This window comes from Neofelis nebulosa, chromosome 2, assembly GCF_028018385.1.
Source record: "Neofelis nebulosa isolate mNeoNeb1 chromosome 2, mNeoNeb1.pri, whole genome shotgun sequence".
NCBI lineage: Eukaryota > Metazoa > Chordata > Mammalia > Carnivora > Felidae > Neofelis > Neofelis nebulosa.
Window position 1 is genome coordinate 135,566,886 of NC_080783.1, and position 16,327 is coordinate 135,583,212.

The following is a 16,327-nucleotide window of genomic DNA, read 5'->3' on the forward strand; positions in this document are numbered from 1 at the left end:
GCGAAGTGAAAGGATGTTATTCAAAAGAGTAGTTTATGAGTCAGGTTGGTCTGACATCAGAAGTCCTTAGCATCAGGCCCACCCATCCGGACTCATTATGTTAAATCACGTCTTATCTTCCTTTTCTGCTTCCTGAGACTTAATCATTGTTTCCTCAGTGAGTATCATCAGCTCCCTAAAACTTTGTAAGATAAAAGATTTTCTTTTTTGGGAGCTGCCACTCAGGGACTGAAACTGACTTCTGAACCTACAGTTTTAAACCGTATCATGCCTGACATGAGCCAGTCATCCAACTCTGTTCAGATTATACTCTAGGGTCATGTATTATGTGCCTATTGCATGCAAAGCACAGTGGGAATACAGATACAGAGAAGAATAAGACTTTGTTTCTGCCCCAAAGGTAACCACAATTCCTGTGTAGAGAAACACATACAACAACCTCTTCCATGACAAGCTGACAGGGAGCCACTGAAGGTTTTACAGCAGTAAGTTTCATGAACACCCAGGGTCAGCCTTTTTCAATGTGTCCTACTTTATCTGTGTCAGGACCAACCTCATCACTTCGAAGGAAGTGCAAAAGGAAAATAAAGTCATTTTGTTCATTTTCCAAATATTTACTGGGGAGTCCATTCTGAGGAATTATACGGGCACCTACTTCTAGTTAAATCCTAAAGAAGAAAGCAATCAGAGAGAGCTAGAGCTAAAGGTGGGGAAAATAATCAAATTCGGGACAGGGGGAGTTAACCTGGCTGAGGAAACTGGGAAGAAGAGAGGGAAATGGGGGTGGGGCGGGGGGAGAGGAAGGGAGACACTTGTGGAATCTAGGAGAAAAAGAGACAAGAAAATCTCACTTAAAGGCATGAAAACATCGAGACACATCAAGATGTATGTGATAGGGCCATGTCTGGCTTCTCCCCAGGACTTAGGACAGTGCCTTACATGTGGAATTGAGTGAATATTTGTGGATAAAGGTACTATGAAACAATTAATCAGGTGTATTACTTTATAATCCTTACACTTGCGGCTTATGCTTATTCTCTTTGGAAAGCAAAGGTTAAACTCTCTCTACCATCTCTGTTTCATTCCCCAGATCATCTTAACACATACGAGATCGCAACGTCAGAATGTATCATTAAGGTGCTTTCCCATAGCAAATAAGCCACATCTTAGGCTACTGCAAATGTTTGATTTTAATACTGTACATATACAAAGGAAAGCAAGAAAGTATCTCAGCACTGCAGAGTAAAACACCATGAGGAACCCAAAAGTAAATCAGTAAAGGTTCCTTGCTGGTTTGGAATTCAAAAGCAATCCTGGTGACCTGCTCAGTCTTCTCTCCCTCAGAAGTAGGTAAGTCTGGTTCTCCCTCTGGTAGACTCTGCCATTTGTAGGAACAAGCTTCTCTCTCCTCCTCTGCTTTTCCCCTGCTTCTCTTTTCCATGCCTCCTGCCTGCCCTTCTGTCTAGCATCAGATTTCTGCATGGGAGAGAACATGAATGGGTTAGTACCTACCCAACGAAGACTGCCCCCACTAGAGAGAATTCTTGCACCTGGGATCTCAAAGGTGCTCACTCAGAGGATCCCATTGGCCAGGGTACCCATGTGGCAGTGTGTGCCAGGGGAGTTCCCTGAGGCTGCCTAAAGGGCTCGAAATGTGGCACGCACTTGGGATTTCATGGATTTTTATGACGTTTATATGAATGTAGGCAAACAAGTATCACAAAACTATCTAGAATTAGCGGAACATTGAAAACATCATATAACCAATTCTGAACTCATGAAATTCCAACCTGCCACCACCTACCCACTCCCAGCAAACCTGCTGTTCCCACAGACTTCTTCATCTCAGTTGAAGACCACTCCACCCTTCTATTTATTTGGTCCATGAAATTGGATTCATCCTTCATTACTTTCTTTCTCTTACATCCCACATCTGATCTGACTGGAAATCCCATTGACTCCACTTTTAAAATGTATCCAGAAACTTAGAACTTCTCACCATTATCTGCACTGTCATCACCACGGTCCAAATCACTATCAGTCTAGATTTACTGCTGTAGGCTTTTTTTTCAAGTTTATTTATTTATTTTCTGAGGAGGGATGTAGGGAGCAGAGAGAGTGAGAATCCCAAGCAGGCTCTGCACTGTCAGCATGGAGCCTGGTGCAGGACTCAAACTCATGAACCGGGAGATCATGACCTGAGCCCAAATCAAAATTTGAATGCTTAACCCACTAAGCCACCCAGGCACCCCAATTGCTATAGGCCTCTAACTGGTCTCTATGCCTCCCCCCTTGCTTCCCGTCTGCACTCACCCCTCCACCAGCCTAGTCTCAACACAGCAGTCAAATTGATCCTTTCAAATATCGATCGGATCAATCATGTCACTTTTCAGTTCAAAACTCCTCAGTAGGTCCTCATGTCTCCTAGAAGAAAGCCCAAGTCCTTACCAGAGCCCACAGTGTTGACATGATTAGGCCTTCCCACCTCCTCTCCATCACTCTCACTCTTGCTCACTCTGTGCCAGCCATGCTGGTCTCTTTGATGTTTCTGGAACATACTGAATATGCTCTCATTTCTGGTCTTTGCACTGGCTTGTCCCTCATTTTGGAACTCTCTTTCCCCCAGAAATCCACAGGACTAACTGCCTTAGCAACCCCAGGTCTCTGTTCAGATGTCAACTTCTTATACTAATAAACCACCTCACTTAAACCCTCACCCAGCATTCTCAAACCCCACACCTTCCCCATGTGGCATGTATTAACATACCATATAATTTTCTTATTATGATTTGGGGGTGGGGGTTCTGTAGGGTTTTTTGGTTTGGACTTATTTTTCTTGTTGGTCTCTCTCCCCCTAGTAGAATGAAAGCTCCATAAGGAAACCTAGACCCATGTCTGAAACTTATAGATGCTCACTAAATATTTGTTGGTGGATACCTGATTCACCAGACAACTGAGGCAGCACCCTGAGCTTATGAATTTAGAAGAGATCAAATATTGTGAAAACTCAAGTGTGGCTTGGGGTTTGGTGTGATGGGTTGAAAAAATATATATGATTTTCAAAGGAAACTTCTTTTTTTCCCCCTACTATCTAACTTCGAATCACCAATCTGAACTGATGGCAATTATACACAGATACTGATGTGCTAGTTCCCATAAATAAGTGCAAGCTAGTGAGTCAGTCCATCACTCACAGATCACTGTAATGTAGGCAGAATGAAAAGGTAAGTTTCTCAATCTCAAGGACCTTATATGTAGCATGCATGAATAATTATTCCACTATACTCACATGCAAGAAATATCACATTGTTGGATTTATTTGTTTGTTTTTCCTGTATCTAAATCAAATTAAATCTGCTCCACTCCCTCTAAAACAAGCTTAGGCTGAGGTCTTCTGCTATGTGCCCCAAGGTCACCACTTTTAGTGTTTGGCCACCCTGGCTTCCACTTGTCCCTGTCAGTGGCCCTATTAATCCCAGGGGTGCTGTGATGGAGGTCCCTGACACTCTTGGAATAGTCTACCACTAAACCATCCATCCTAAATTTAGAGGAAGCTCACCTTTCAAAAGGTTACCTCTTCTTAAAAATAATGTCAACCTCTAGTCCCTCTTTCTTGATGATCCTGAACCCAAGAGATTTGTTACTTCAGCATGGCAGATGGAGTGTAGCTGTGGAGTTCTACAAGGCACCAAGAATCAGATCTTAATTCATCTCTTTACCTGATGTAATACATCCGATAAGACAAAATAGCTTCAGAATGATTACAACAAAAGAAATTGTATCATAGAGTTTCTAAATTGAATGCATAAATTCTCAGACAGTGTAAAATAAAGATTGATCCAATGGGCTAGAATTTCTCAAAGGAATGTTGCTGGAAGAAGTAGATTTTGAATGAGTCCTTGGAACAGGGAGAGAGAGACTGAAACATTCCAATAAAGGCAGGCGATTTTGTCTTTGTATGCAATAGGGGAAGGAGGGGGAGGACACCAAGTCGGGAAACAGTGAGTCACAACCTGGGCAGAAGGGTTAGAGGATCAGGATGTAGGATACCGCAGTCGGCAGGGGGATTCTTTACCATGGCAGAACAGCAAGTCTTGTGTGGTACGGCAGATAGCTGGAAATCTGAGCACATCAAGTATGACTCAAGACCAGTTTAGATTCTGGGAAGAGACAGAGGGGAATGCAAATGCACTCCCGAAGCATTAGTGAAAGATGACCCACAAAAAAGGAAGAGACCAAATACTGCAGGGAAGAATCCCAAGTGTGGTATTGGGTATGTGCTCCATTCCCACTGAGGCATAAATTGGCTATACTGTATTGCATTTCCCAGAGCTACTTCAGTGACTGGGCTCATCCGATTTCTCCTTTGGGTGGTAAAAACAAAAAATTGAAACCACAAAAACTCACTAATGTAGGGAAACCTGGGGTCATCTGTACTTCTTTTCTGGGATGGTGCTAAACTTTGTAACATTTCTCCCTCCCTCGGGAACTCAAAGCCCTTGCAAAGACCCAGCGCATTACAATCACAGGCGGCATGCTTCCTGCAAAAGGAAGTGCTTGTAACAAACGACAGGAATGCTTTCCCCTTCAGTGCAGTTTCTAAGTAGTATCACTACTGCTTCAAATTTGTAGTATGTCCTTCATACTAGATACAGGTGCTCAGGCATACATCCTTTATTATTCCTAAGTTTTGTCCAATCTTTATCCTTTGAGGTGGATGATTGCGTGAAATGGTTAAAAGTGCTTTGTGACTTTAGTCACAGCTCTAGTGACTAAGGTATGTGATTAGACTGGGTACAATGCCATATTTATGACAGTAAATAGATTGCTTTTTCTCCTGCCTTTCCTTTTGGAGACTCTTTACAGAGAGCTGTTGATTTCTTACTTCGTCAGCTGCCACAGGGGGGATTGGATTCTTCCCGTGGTCCCTGACACCAGTAAGCTTACATTTTAAGGCAGTATGTACTCAAGCGAATCATGTTTAATACCCACAAAAGTGAAATACCATGATGTGTGAGAAGAGAGCAAGCCATCCTGGTTTGAAGAGCAGGGAAGGGCTTCATAGGAAAAGGAGCGGTTTGGCCGGCAGTTAGGGGATGAATGGCATCAATAAGCAAAGAAAGGAACGAAAGGAACATTCCAAACTGAGTAAGAATAACAAAGTCACAGCCATGTGAAAGTGCAGGGTGAGTTCAAGCAACAGCAAACAGTTCTGTGGTTGCAGCAACGGGCACTTGGGAGACGGCGGTAGAAGATGAAACCCGACGATGGGGGGCCATAAATATCAGACATGGGGTTGCAGCAGGGACCCAGAAGAGCACACCCAGTCATGTTCTGCACAATGACGGCCTCGTTGGAATAAATGGGTACCTTCCTGACATGAGTACGTTGAAGGATGGCACTCCCTGGGATACCCAAGTTCCAGGGTCACTGAAACACAAATCAGTCCCCCTCACTTGACTAATCACATCTGATATGATTGTGTTTCAGCAGAGAAAAAGTAAACACCAATTAGGTAAGAAATCAGGCTTCAGAGCACAAAATGAGTCATCGGCAGACCCACAGCAGCGGAGGAGACTTGTTCCTGCTGGGTGGCCTCATCTGAGGTTTCGGGGTATAAAGATAAACTCTGCCAGGAAGCCCCCTTAAAATAATCTGTTTCTGCCTCAGGGGATTTACAGAGGTCTCTCCCAGGGTCAGGAGTCCCAGGGGATGAGGTGGCAGGGGTGGTGCATGGACTGAGTTTGGGAAAAGCCCAGCATGGTAAAGTGCTGAGGTACAAGGCAGAGAAATTGAGAAGCTGAGTCTATTCTCCAGCACCAAGAGGAGATGGAAGTGATGAGGGTATTGGAGGGAGACCGCAGCTGGCTCAGCCTGTGGGCACCCAAGACGCACGCCAAGGGCTCAGGATAGAGCACCCCTTGCTGCACAATGCATTCTGAATGCCACAGCTCATGGTCTAAGGCTACCAAAACAATGCCCTGTCCTGGGCAGAAGTGGCCTCAGGACAGTGGCTCTCAAACTTGGGATACACCAGAATAATCTAGAGGGTTTATCAAAACACAAATTGCTTGGCCCCAACCCCAGAATTTCGGATTCAGTAGATATAGGGTGGGCTGCAGAATTTGATTTTCTAAGGATTTTCCTATTTACTGCTGATGTTCTGGTCCAAGAACCACTGACCTAGAATTTGATGGGCCAGAGAGCTCAAGTAAAGTTTTCAGCAGTTGAAGGCAAGCAGAACTGGAAAAGGTAGGATTTGATCATTTCTAGTTTGAACTACCTGAAGGGGTTTTATATGCTCAGGAGACTGATGAATGTCAAAAGAGGCAACAAGTCAGTGACAATGCAATAGAAAGAGTGGAAGAAGGGAAGGCTAGCTTAAAGGATTTTAAGAAGGAATCAAGCCATTTGCCCAGAACAACCACCTGTTGGAGGAGGAAGGCACTTCATCACTGGCTACTCACTGATCATCTACAGCTCTCCTGTCACCTGGCTGCCTCTAGAATCATCTGGGAAGCTTTCCCAAAACTCCAGGCACTGGGTCCCATGCCCAGGCAAATTATATCAGGATCCCTGCTGGTGGAGCCCTGACCATGGAAGTTTCTGAAAGGTCCCAAATGATTCTAACAGCAGGTAGGGCTCAGAGCCACTGGTCTGAGAAAAATCTGATCCAGTTGAAATAGGAAACAAAAATCTAATAGGGGATCGTTGAAATAAGGCGTCTATCTCCAGTTAACTTAAAACCTAAAGAGATTTCTACACTGACCAGTCCTCACTCTCTTGCTCTGTCCTTCCCAGTTCTTCAAATCCCGTTTACTGTTGATATTCCCAGTACCTGAGCAGTTTCTTCACTGTGCTCCCCCTACACTTTGCTAACTGTAGATCACCATTATGGTTTACAGCAGCCAAATGGCCTAAAGCTGAAAGCACTAACCAAGGGGTTCTCCAAGAGATTGTTTTCTTCCTGTCTCCCAGAAGCCTGACACCGTGAGCAGGTTCAAAGGGTGCTTGTCTCCACAGAGCCCCAAGTCCATGAATCATTTCTTTTCTGATCAAATCAAAATGTAGGTTTAAGAGTCATGAAATGCCCTAGTGAAAAGGAAGATTTATAGATGAGCTCGTCAAATATTTCCTAGGTAGATAATCTCAGTATAATGAAATCTAAGTGAAATTTCAACGAAATTCCAACATAAAACAGATTTTAAAAGAGGCACTAGGGGGGCACCTGGGTAGTTCAGTCGGTTGAGCATCTGACTCTTGATTTCAGCTCAGATCATGATCCCAGGGTCATGGGGTTGAGCCCTGCATCCACCTTCTTACTGAGCATGGAACCTGTTTAAGATTCCCTCTCTGTCTCTCTCTCTGTCCCTCTCCCCTGCTTGTGCTTTCTCCTCTTTCTCTCTCTCTCTCTCTCTCTCTATCTCTCTCTCAAATAAAAAGAAAAAAAAAGGCACTGTGGAACAGTGTGTATGCTATGTTGCTACTTGTGTTAATAAAAGAAAGGAGATGGGACAATGGTGGGAGGAGGGGGTAGGCTATCTCTGGACAACAGACCAGAGACTGTGACATTGGTTTCCTTTAAGGTAGAGAACTGGAGACAGGTTAGTAAAAAGACTAGTCACCACATACTGTTTTGTACCTCTTGAATTTTGAATCATGGGCATGCATCACCTATCCAATATTAAATTTTTTTTGCAATTAATTTTTTGTAGTAGAACTATTCTGATTGGAGCAGTCTGGGCTTCACCTTGCCCCCCCCCCCCCCTTAGCCTACACCTCCACCCCTGGACAAAGAACCATTAGAATTTCTAATCCCATGAAGTTCCTCAGAGGATGCCACCATGGGATCTGGCTGGAGACCTGCTAAACTTTTTCAACCCTACATTTTTTTTTTTTAGGTTATTTACTTTTTAAAGTTTATTTACTTATTTAAGTAATCTCTGCACCCAACATGAGGCTCAAATTCATGACTCCAAGATCAAGAGTTGCACGCTCTTCCAGCTGAGCCAGCCAGGCACCTGTCAACCCCACATTCCTTAACAGCCAGAATTGTTGCCTAGAGAGTAACTTGCTCAAAGTCACACAGCTGTAAATTAACCTAAATCTCCTGATTCTTCCTTCAGTGTTTTTTTTTATGCATCCTCGGACATTTAATCCCTTCTATGTAGCATCCCAGATACTTGCTGAATTCCTACAACCATGCCAAAAAGATACAATTAATACAAGCACACACCAGGGGCACAGAAAGATTATTGACCGGACACCAAATAAATAAGCACAGCCCTCACTGTCACAGTATTGAAAATATAACAATAACCCTTACCATCTGTGAAAAATCACCTTATTAGCAACCACACAATATAAAGGATTATGTAGTTTATTTGGGTATTTTGTAGCATGAGTCACAAGACAAACATTTTGAAGATAAAAGCACCATATATAGAAAGCAACTCTGTAAGGTTTTTGTCGATGCTGGCGCAGCCCCAATGACCACTAGGTGGCAGTAGTGTCCCAACAACAATAAAGCAGTAGGTCTACAGAGCTCTTCGTGAAACAATTATCACACAACTGCCCCACCTGGTTACACAGTCTTGAGACCCAGAGAGAATTATAAGTGTAAATTACAAACAATTCGTCATTGTCTTGATAAGCTATGCTCTCTATTGTAACAGCCAAGAATGCTTTCGCTGGTGTCAAAAAGTAGGCTGAAACCAGCAGCCCTTGGGCAGAATCTGGTCAGCAGCAATGTGTTTGCCTAGGTCAGTGTTTGTTTGGTTTTGTTGTTTTGTCTTCATCCACAATGACTTTAGGTGGAATAGGCTCTCTCCAGTTTTCCAGATGCTGCACCACTCTTTAATATCTTATTAAAGATATTTAAGTTTCCTCCATATTTCTGCATGGCCCCTGAAGGCATTTGAGATTGAGATCTCTGCTAAAATGTCTTTCTTAAATATGCAGTAACTCCACAATTGCAATCTAACTGGTCTACTCAACAATCTTGAGCTCTCTCGCCTCCACCTATCTTTTCTTATATCACCCTTCTATCTGTAATGTTCTTTTCTGAGATGTGTCCTTTAAAAAAAAAAAATTGTTAATGTTTACTTATTTTTGATGGGAGAGATAGAGTGTGAGTGGGAGAGGGACAGAGAGCAGGTGATACAGATTCCCAGTCGGGCTCCAGGCTCTGAGCTGTCAGCACAGAGCCCCATGCAGGCTTGAACTCACAAACCGTGAGATCACGACCTGAGCCAAAGCCTGACACTTAAGCGCTTAACTGGCTGAGCTAGCCAGGCACCCCCAAACCTTCTCATTCTTGAAGGTCCAGATTAAATGTCACCTCCTCCTTTTTCAGTCATATCAGGCTTAAGTGCATTTTCCCTCCCTTCTGTCCTCCAATGCCTCACAGGGCCTATACTACTTGGTTGGTGCTTGTTTTCCGCTCCATAGATTTGTCTATCTTTCATTGGCCTCAGCTATTTGTAAGTTCTCTGAGGGGTCGGCCTCTTCTTCATATATGTAATGGTATTTTGTACAGTGCCCTCCTCAGCTTTTGATTTCTTCCAACTTAAAAATTATGCCAATGTCTCCTTAATGGGGAGGAACGGGAGGCAGAATGGTTTAGAAAAAAGTATTGTAGGGGTGCCTGGGTGGCTCAGTCAGTTGAGCATCTGACTTCGGCTCAAGTCATGATCTCACAGTCCATGAGTTCAAGCCCCATGTCCAGCTCTGTGCTGACAACTCAGAGCCTGGAGCCTGCTTTAAATTCTGTATCTCCCTTCCTCTCTGCCCCTCCCCCGCTTGCTGTCTCTCAAAAATAAACATTTAAAAAAAAGGATTATAAGTCCTTAAAAAAAAGAAAAAAGTATTCTATAGAATATCACTAAAAATATATAATTTTTGATACAAGTATATGAAAAATTAAAACTAAGATAAGACTCCATTGTCTCCCTGAGGTGCTAAGAGGATATATTTCAGGATTTAAGATAAGCTCTGGAATGAGACAGCCTGGATACATATCATCACCTCACCCTTAACAAGCTGGGTGACTGAGCAAGTTATTTCACCTACTAATAATAGGATAATCATAGAACCTATTTGAGAAGATTTTTTTTTTTAATTTTAGTTTGAAATAACTTTCAAATTACAGAAAAGCTGAAAACTTTGTAGAGTATTTCTACACACCCTTCACTTGGCTTCTTCTGATGTTAACATCTTACATAAACATAGTCCAAAGATCAAAGCCAGGAATTGACATCAGTGTGATACTATTAACTACACCTACAGACCTTATTTGAATTCTGTCTGTTTTGCCACCAATTTCTCTTTTCTGGCCCAGGATCTTATACTGCATTTAAGTGTCATGTCTTCTTCATCTCCTCCAGTCTGTGATACTTCTGGAAAGGCAGGCCAGTTGTTTACAAAATGTCCCTCATGTTTTCTCATGTGTTGATGGAGGTTATGCATTTTTGGCAAGGATACCCAGATGAGATGCTCTGCCCTCTTAGTGCATCATAGCTGGGGGTACATGATGTCTACATGTCTGACTATTGGTGAGGTTAACCTTGGTAACTTGGATTAGGTGGTATCCGGGGGGCTTCTCCACCGTAAAGTTACTATTATTCCCTTTGTAATTAATAAATTTCTTGTGGGGAGATACTCTGAGGCTATGCAAGCACCCCGTTTCTCATCATACTCTCACCCACTAATTGGAGTGTCCATCACTGGGTCTCATCTGCAACAATTATTATTGCGGTGTTTGCCCAATGGCAATCTTCTATTTCTCTCATTCCTTCTGCATTTATTAAGCAGAATTTTACTGGAAGGAAAAACTGTTCCTCCTCCCTCCCCCCCCCCCCCCCGAGTAAATAATGGTGGATGCAATGAAGTAAGACATTTACAACAATGCCTGGCACACAGTGAGAGCTCGGTGTGATCCATTTCTAATGTTATTATTGAGACAGTGTGAAAGTCCTCTGATGAATATGGCCATTTTCTGATTGGGAATGAGTACTTCTAAAATGTTTAAGGATATTCCAAAATAGTCTACTGTATTAGTTTGCTACAGCTGCCATAACAAAATACCACAGACTGGGTGACTTACCTTTTCCACACTTCTGGAGGCTGGAGGTTTAAGATCAAGGAGTGAGCAGATCTGGTTTCTTCCCAGGCCTCTCTCCTTGGCTTGCAGACAGCCACCTTCTCCCTGCGTCCTTCCCTCTATGTGCTTCCCCCTGCTGTCTCCTCCTGTGTCCACATTTCCTCCTCTTATAAGAACACTGGTTGGATTGGATCACGACCCTCTTTAAAGGCCCTGCCTCCACATACAGTCACATTCTGAGGTACGGGAATTAGAGCTTCACTGTATAAATTTTGTGGGGAACACAATTGAACCTGTAATATTTACTTATTTCAAAGAACAATTGTGAGGAAATAATTGTACGTGTGAGGGTGCTTTCAGAATTGGAAAGCACTGGAGCACCTGGGTGGCTCAATCGGTTAAGCGTTTGACTCATGGTTTCGGCTCAGGTCATGATTTCACAGTTCTTGAGTTTGAGCCCCACTTCGGGCTCTGTGCTGACAGCATAGAGCCTGCTTTGGATTCTCTGTCTCCCTCTCTCTCTTTGCCCCTCCCTTGCTCATGCACTCACTCTCTCTGTCTCAAAAATAAACATTTTTTAAAAATAAAAAAAAAAAAAAAAGAACCGGAAAGCACTGTACAAATGCAAAGCAATGGTGTAGAAGTCATCACAGAGCTGTAGCCATGCACACACCTCACCTACAGACTGCTTAACAATGTCACTAGCACTATTAATCTGACCGTCCCTTCATGGCTATCACAGAACTCTGGAAGGCAAACTTCAACCCAGCTGCTGTCTGCCTTATCACACATTCTCGTTGACTGGCACCCGACATTAGTGTGTTTCGGCTTTTTGTCTTCCTGAGGCTCTGGGCTTCTAGCAGCTCACTGCAGGCTGTGCAAGCTACCTCGACAGAGGCCCAAGGCTTGCCCTTACCTCAGAGAGGAAGCCTGCCTGTGAGGCCTGCCAGCACAGAGCCTGGTGGCTCCATCCACCAGCTGCGTAGCCTCGGGCTAGGCCGCTCAGCGCAGCACTTTGTCTCAATTCCACAGCTGAAAAAAAGGGATAACAACCCTCACAAGCAGGCAATGAGGATGAATGAGTTAATCTTTGTAGAGCATTTGGATAACACAAAATGGACAAATTCCCATTCATGTCTTTTGAGAACCCGCATCAGACTAAACACCTGCCAGGAAGCTAATCCTTTTATATAATGTTTTCTTGAAGGAGGCAATTTGCAGATTTTAATAAATCTTAGCCTCCCAGAAGTGGGAAAAGGGCACACACTTTACCCTATCTGCGTAAGTGACAAAAGGGAGAATGATCTCTTCCCACTGAAGGTTTTGCTTATCAGAGGCTACCAGAGGCCAGGCAGGAGCTGTGACCCTCGGTCTGCCTTGCCTGTCCTGGATAAGGGAAAAGACCCAGAGACTCTCCCCCTGGGCTGCTGGATATTTCTTCAGCCTCTGACATCCTCGCCGTCCACAGCCTCCACGCTGAGTGTGTGGGAGGACAGAATGGATAAAGTTTAACTGCTTCCGCCACTAGCTTGCCAAGCTCGCCACCATTCTGCCAAGATAACAGCAGCCATTCCTTGCCTAAACATCATGCTTGGAAGCTATTCAGAGTCATGGGTGCTTTGACAGCCAAAGGAGAGAAGTCTTTCTTACGAGCTGCTTGGCCACTTCCAGAACATCCCAAGGGAACTTCTCTGTAGGAACTGTCTTTGTTTACTATACTGCATTCCCTTTTTTGGAAAAATTAATCCCTCTACCTGTGACTTACTGCCAGTGAGTACCCACCAAGTTTTGTTGGAAATCTTACTGTAGCATTTCCTTGCTCCACTGGCAGGTCATTATCACTTCCTGTTCAGCAGCAGCCTTCTAGAATATCTCCCTAAGTCATCCTGCATACTCCCAGTCTAGCCTTCCCTGTTCCTCTCCTCCTGGTCAAATCCTAAAATTGAAACAAAATCTCTCTATTCCCATATCCTCTGTGAAGTTCCATGTGGCTGTTGTGGCTTTTGACCATGCAAGACAGTGTGTGCACGTGTGACAGGCTAATGAGGGAAAGGAGATCAACAGGGGCTGACAGAATAGCATGTACAAAATCGTGAAGTGAGCACGCGGCCTATTTGGAGAACTACACATAATTCTATCAAACTGGGACCTAAGCAGCAGGCAGGAAAGCTGGCGAGGGCACACGGAGCAAGGTCACAAAGAGCCTCGGGTCCCACGTGAAGCTTGGGCTTTATCAAGAGACAGTGGGAATCATTGAAGGGTTTTATGGAGGGTAACGTCGCAAACAGATTTACAAGTTAGAAAGATTTCTCTGGAGTGGCTGGGTGATTCAGTCGGTTAAGCATCTGATTCCGGCTTGGGTCATGATCTCAACAGTTCCTGGGCTGGAGCCCCACATCGGGTTCTGCGCTGACCGTGCAGAGCTTGCTTGGGATTCTTTCTTTCCCTCTCTCTCTGCCCCTCCCCTGCTTGTACTCTCTCTCAAAAGTAAACAAACAAATAAATAAATAAGATTTCTCTGGAGAATGCATGGGAGAAAACAGCTACAAGCGGGGAGACCATCCAAGAGACTGTTGCAACAATCCAGAGTTGACAGCCGCGAGGGAGGAGACGTGATGGTAACTAGGTGATGTTCTTCAAAGTGCTGTACTTGGACTGGTGCCACTGTCTGGATGAGAGTCAGTCTTCCACCTGTTTTTAGCGATCCACTATGAGATAAGAACTTTTGCTAGAAAGTAAACCCAAGGCAGTTCTTCCTTCATCAAGAAAGCCTTGCTTTAAAGGGAAACAAGTGTGTTTGGTGAGGTAGTTGTTTTACGTTTTCCATTCTGGCTCAAGTGCCTTATCTTTGTGGACCTGAAACCAGCAGTTTACAGACCAGTACCATGAGTGGCACTAATTAAAAGTCCATTCTGATCTGATGATGATTTGGATCCAAGAGAAAAAGTTCAGTCATGGTGGGCTAGGAAAAGGAAGAAGACAATATATGCTTGTAAGAAAAACCAGTAACCCAAGGTGCTGAAGAGCTAAGACAGTGAAAGAGTGATGCATGAACTAAGTCTTTGAGGGCTCAAATCCAGAAGCTGGATCCAAGAATGGAATTACTACAGGCTTTTGAGTAAAGGAGAATAGAGTTCAAATCCTAACTCTATGAGTATATACTGACGCTAGTTAGCTGATCTCTCTGAGCCTCATTTCCCTGTCTGTAGAACGGAGGAAATGATACCTGCCTCACAAGAACACGCTACCATGATACAGCATGTGACAGGTGTTTGTGAACATCCCGAAGATCTGTCACATGATAAGCACTTATGAAAATGTATTAAACACCAGAAAAATTAAGCAGAAGGGTAATGAGGAGACTGTTTACAAAAAAAAAAAAAAAAAAAAAAAAAGAGTAGTGTGAAGTAAGAAAGTGTTGGGAGTGTTAGCCTCTCTGGATTACCAAACTCTGTAAAAAAAAAAAAAAAAAAAAAAAAAAAAAAAAAGTAAATCCATGCAGAGATCTGCCCCAGCAGAGCTGTAAAGTCCTCTTTTCTACTTCCATTCCTTCCCCAGAATTTCTTCCTACTTCCAGCTCCAGTCTGACGTTCTGTGGCCCAGCCTTTGAGTCATCCTGACTAAGTGTCCATCTCCAACCTTTAGTCTTGTCTGATAACAGGGCATTGCTTTGGTGCCATTTTGGCCCTATTTCAACCCCGTTCATGTTGTAGGTACCTACCCAGCACCCCAGGTCCCTCTATTGGACCACCTGGGCTGCTCTTACTAATCCCCTCCCACGGAGATTCCCAGACTCGTAGCCCTATAGCGGTTGCCCTGACACCTACCTGCATATAGATGCCCTTGAGAACACACAGAAGCCCATTACCTCTTTCTTTCGACCTCTCTACAATTTACCTGCAGGACTCTGATGTAATATTGCCACCACCCTTGGGCACCAAACTTTGTGGTCAGATGGAAATGTATCCCAGTAGCTGATGAGTCAGGGGTTCCCCCACCCCTCAGTACCTGCCTGAGCCCCAGAGTAAAACTCCAGTTCTAGATCCAAGCCCTTCACTACACATACCTCGGGTTAAAGAAGCAAATGGTACTTTATATTCATATGGCAGTTCGCAACTTACAATGTTCTTTCACATTATCTCATTTGAGCCTCACACTAAACTCATGATATAAAAAAGAATCAATTTCCTGATTTTACAGATAAAGGCAAGTGACGTAGCAAGTAACTATTCCAGTTTTCCTGACAGTCCTGGGGAAACTGAGATAGTTTGTCACCCTAGGTCCTAGAGCTAGTAAGTGACAGAGCTAGGATTTGAATTCAGCACACATAGCTCAGTACTGGATTAGTTGCACTCAATAAATATTTGTTAAACGAACGACACTTCATCTGTCTGCTTTCCACTGCATCGTGTGCCTCTCACAAACAGCATCCCTGTTAGACTAAGACATACAGGCTTATATGCCTTCTTTCTTCCTGAAATAGCAATCAGAGAAAGGATGGGGGAAAGCACTGCTTTGCATGAGAAAAGCATCCTTGCATTAACTCCCATGTAGGAATAAACACCGACAGTAATAATTTCAACAAAGGAATTAATTAAGCAGAGTCTGTGATTATCTTAACAAGAACTTGAAATCAAAAGTGATTGTGAATGGGCCACTAACCCAATCAATATACACACTCTGCCCCAGAATAATCAAAGCTGATTGCATATATGAATATTCAGTATATGTAAATTTTAAATCCTAGAATCACATCATAATGGATGGTTGTAAGAGACATGAAGTATATCTCTTTAAAGTCAAGCCTAGCCTCTGGGGCACTTGGCTGGTTGAGTTGAAGGAGCTTGGGACTCTTGATCTCAGGGTCATGAGTTCAAGCCCCATGTTGGCTGTAGAGGTTATTTAAATAAATAAAACTTTAACAAAAAATTAAAAAAGTCAAGCCTAGCCTCACTGAAACCATCTCAGGAAAGATGACAATCTGTGCTCTTTTCGAAGAGAGAGCCCACATGACACTTCATTTAACCATCAAGGAAGGATGAGAGTTAAGAGGATTTGTCAAAGGTATGAATTCTAACTCAACATGGAAAATCTTTCCCTTTCTCTTCACCTGCCAAGTAGGCTTCTGTCCCTCAACAATGAAAAAAGAGAGAGAGAGAGAGATAAGCGTTGTTATCCAGGGGGGTTTCAGGTGGTGAACCTCGGAGGGGCAAGGGTTTCTTTACA

General features: G+C 43.6%; 1 long non-coding RNA gene across 1 annotated transcript; it reads right to left on the reverse strand.

Annotated features, from left to right (window-relative positions):
- Positions 1–1,172: 1,172 nt before the first annotated feature.
- On the reverse strand, positions 1,173–14,098 carry LOC131504296 (uncharacterized). Its single transcript, XR_009257909.1, has 2 exons — positions 12,018–14,098; positions 1,173–1,476 (listed from the first exon to the last, which is right to left on the reverse strand). It is a non-coding gene; the product is annotated as an uncharacterized LOC131504296 (long non-coding RNA).
- Positions 14,099–16,327: the final 2,229 nt, after the last annotated feature.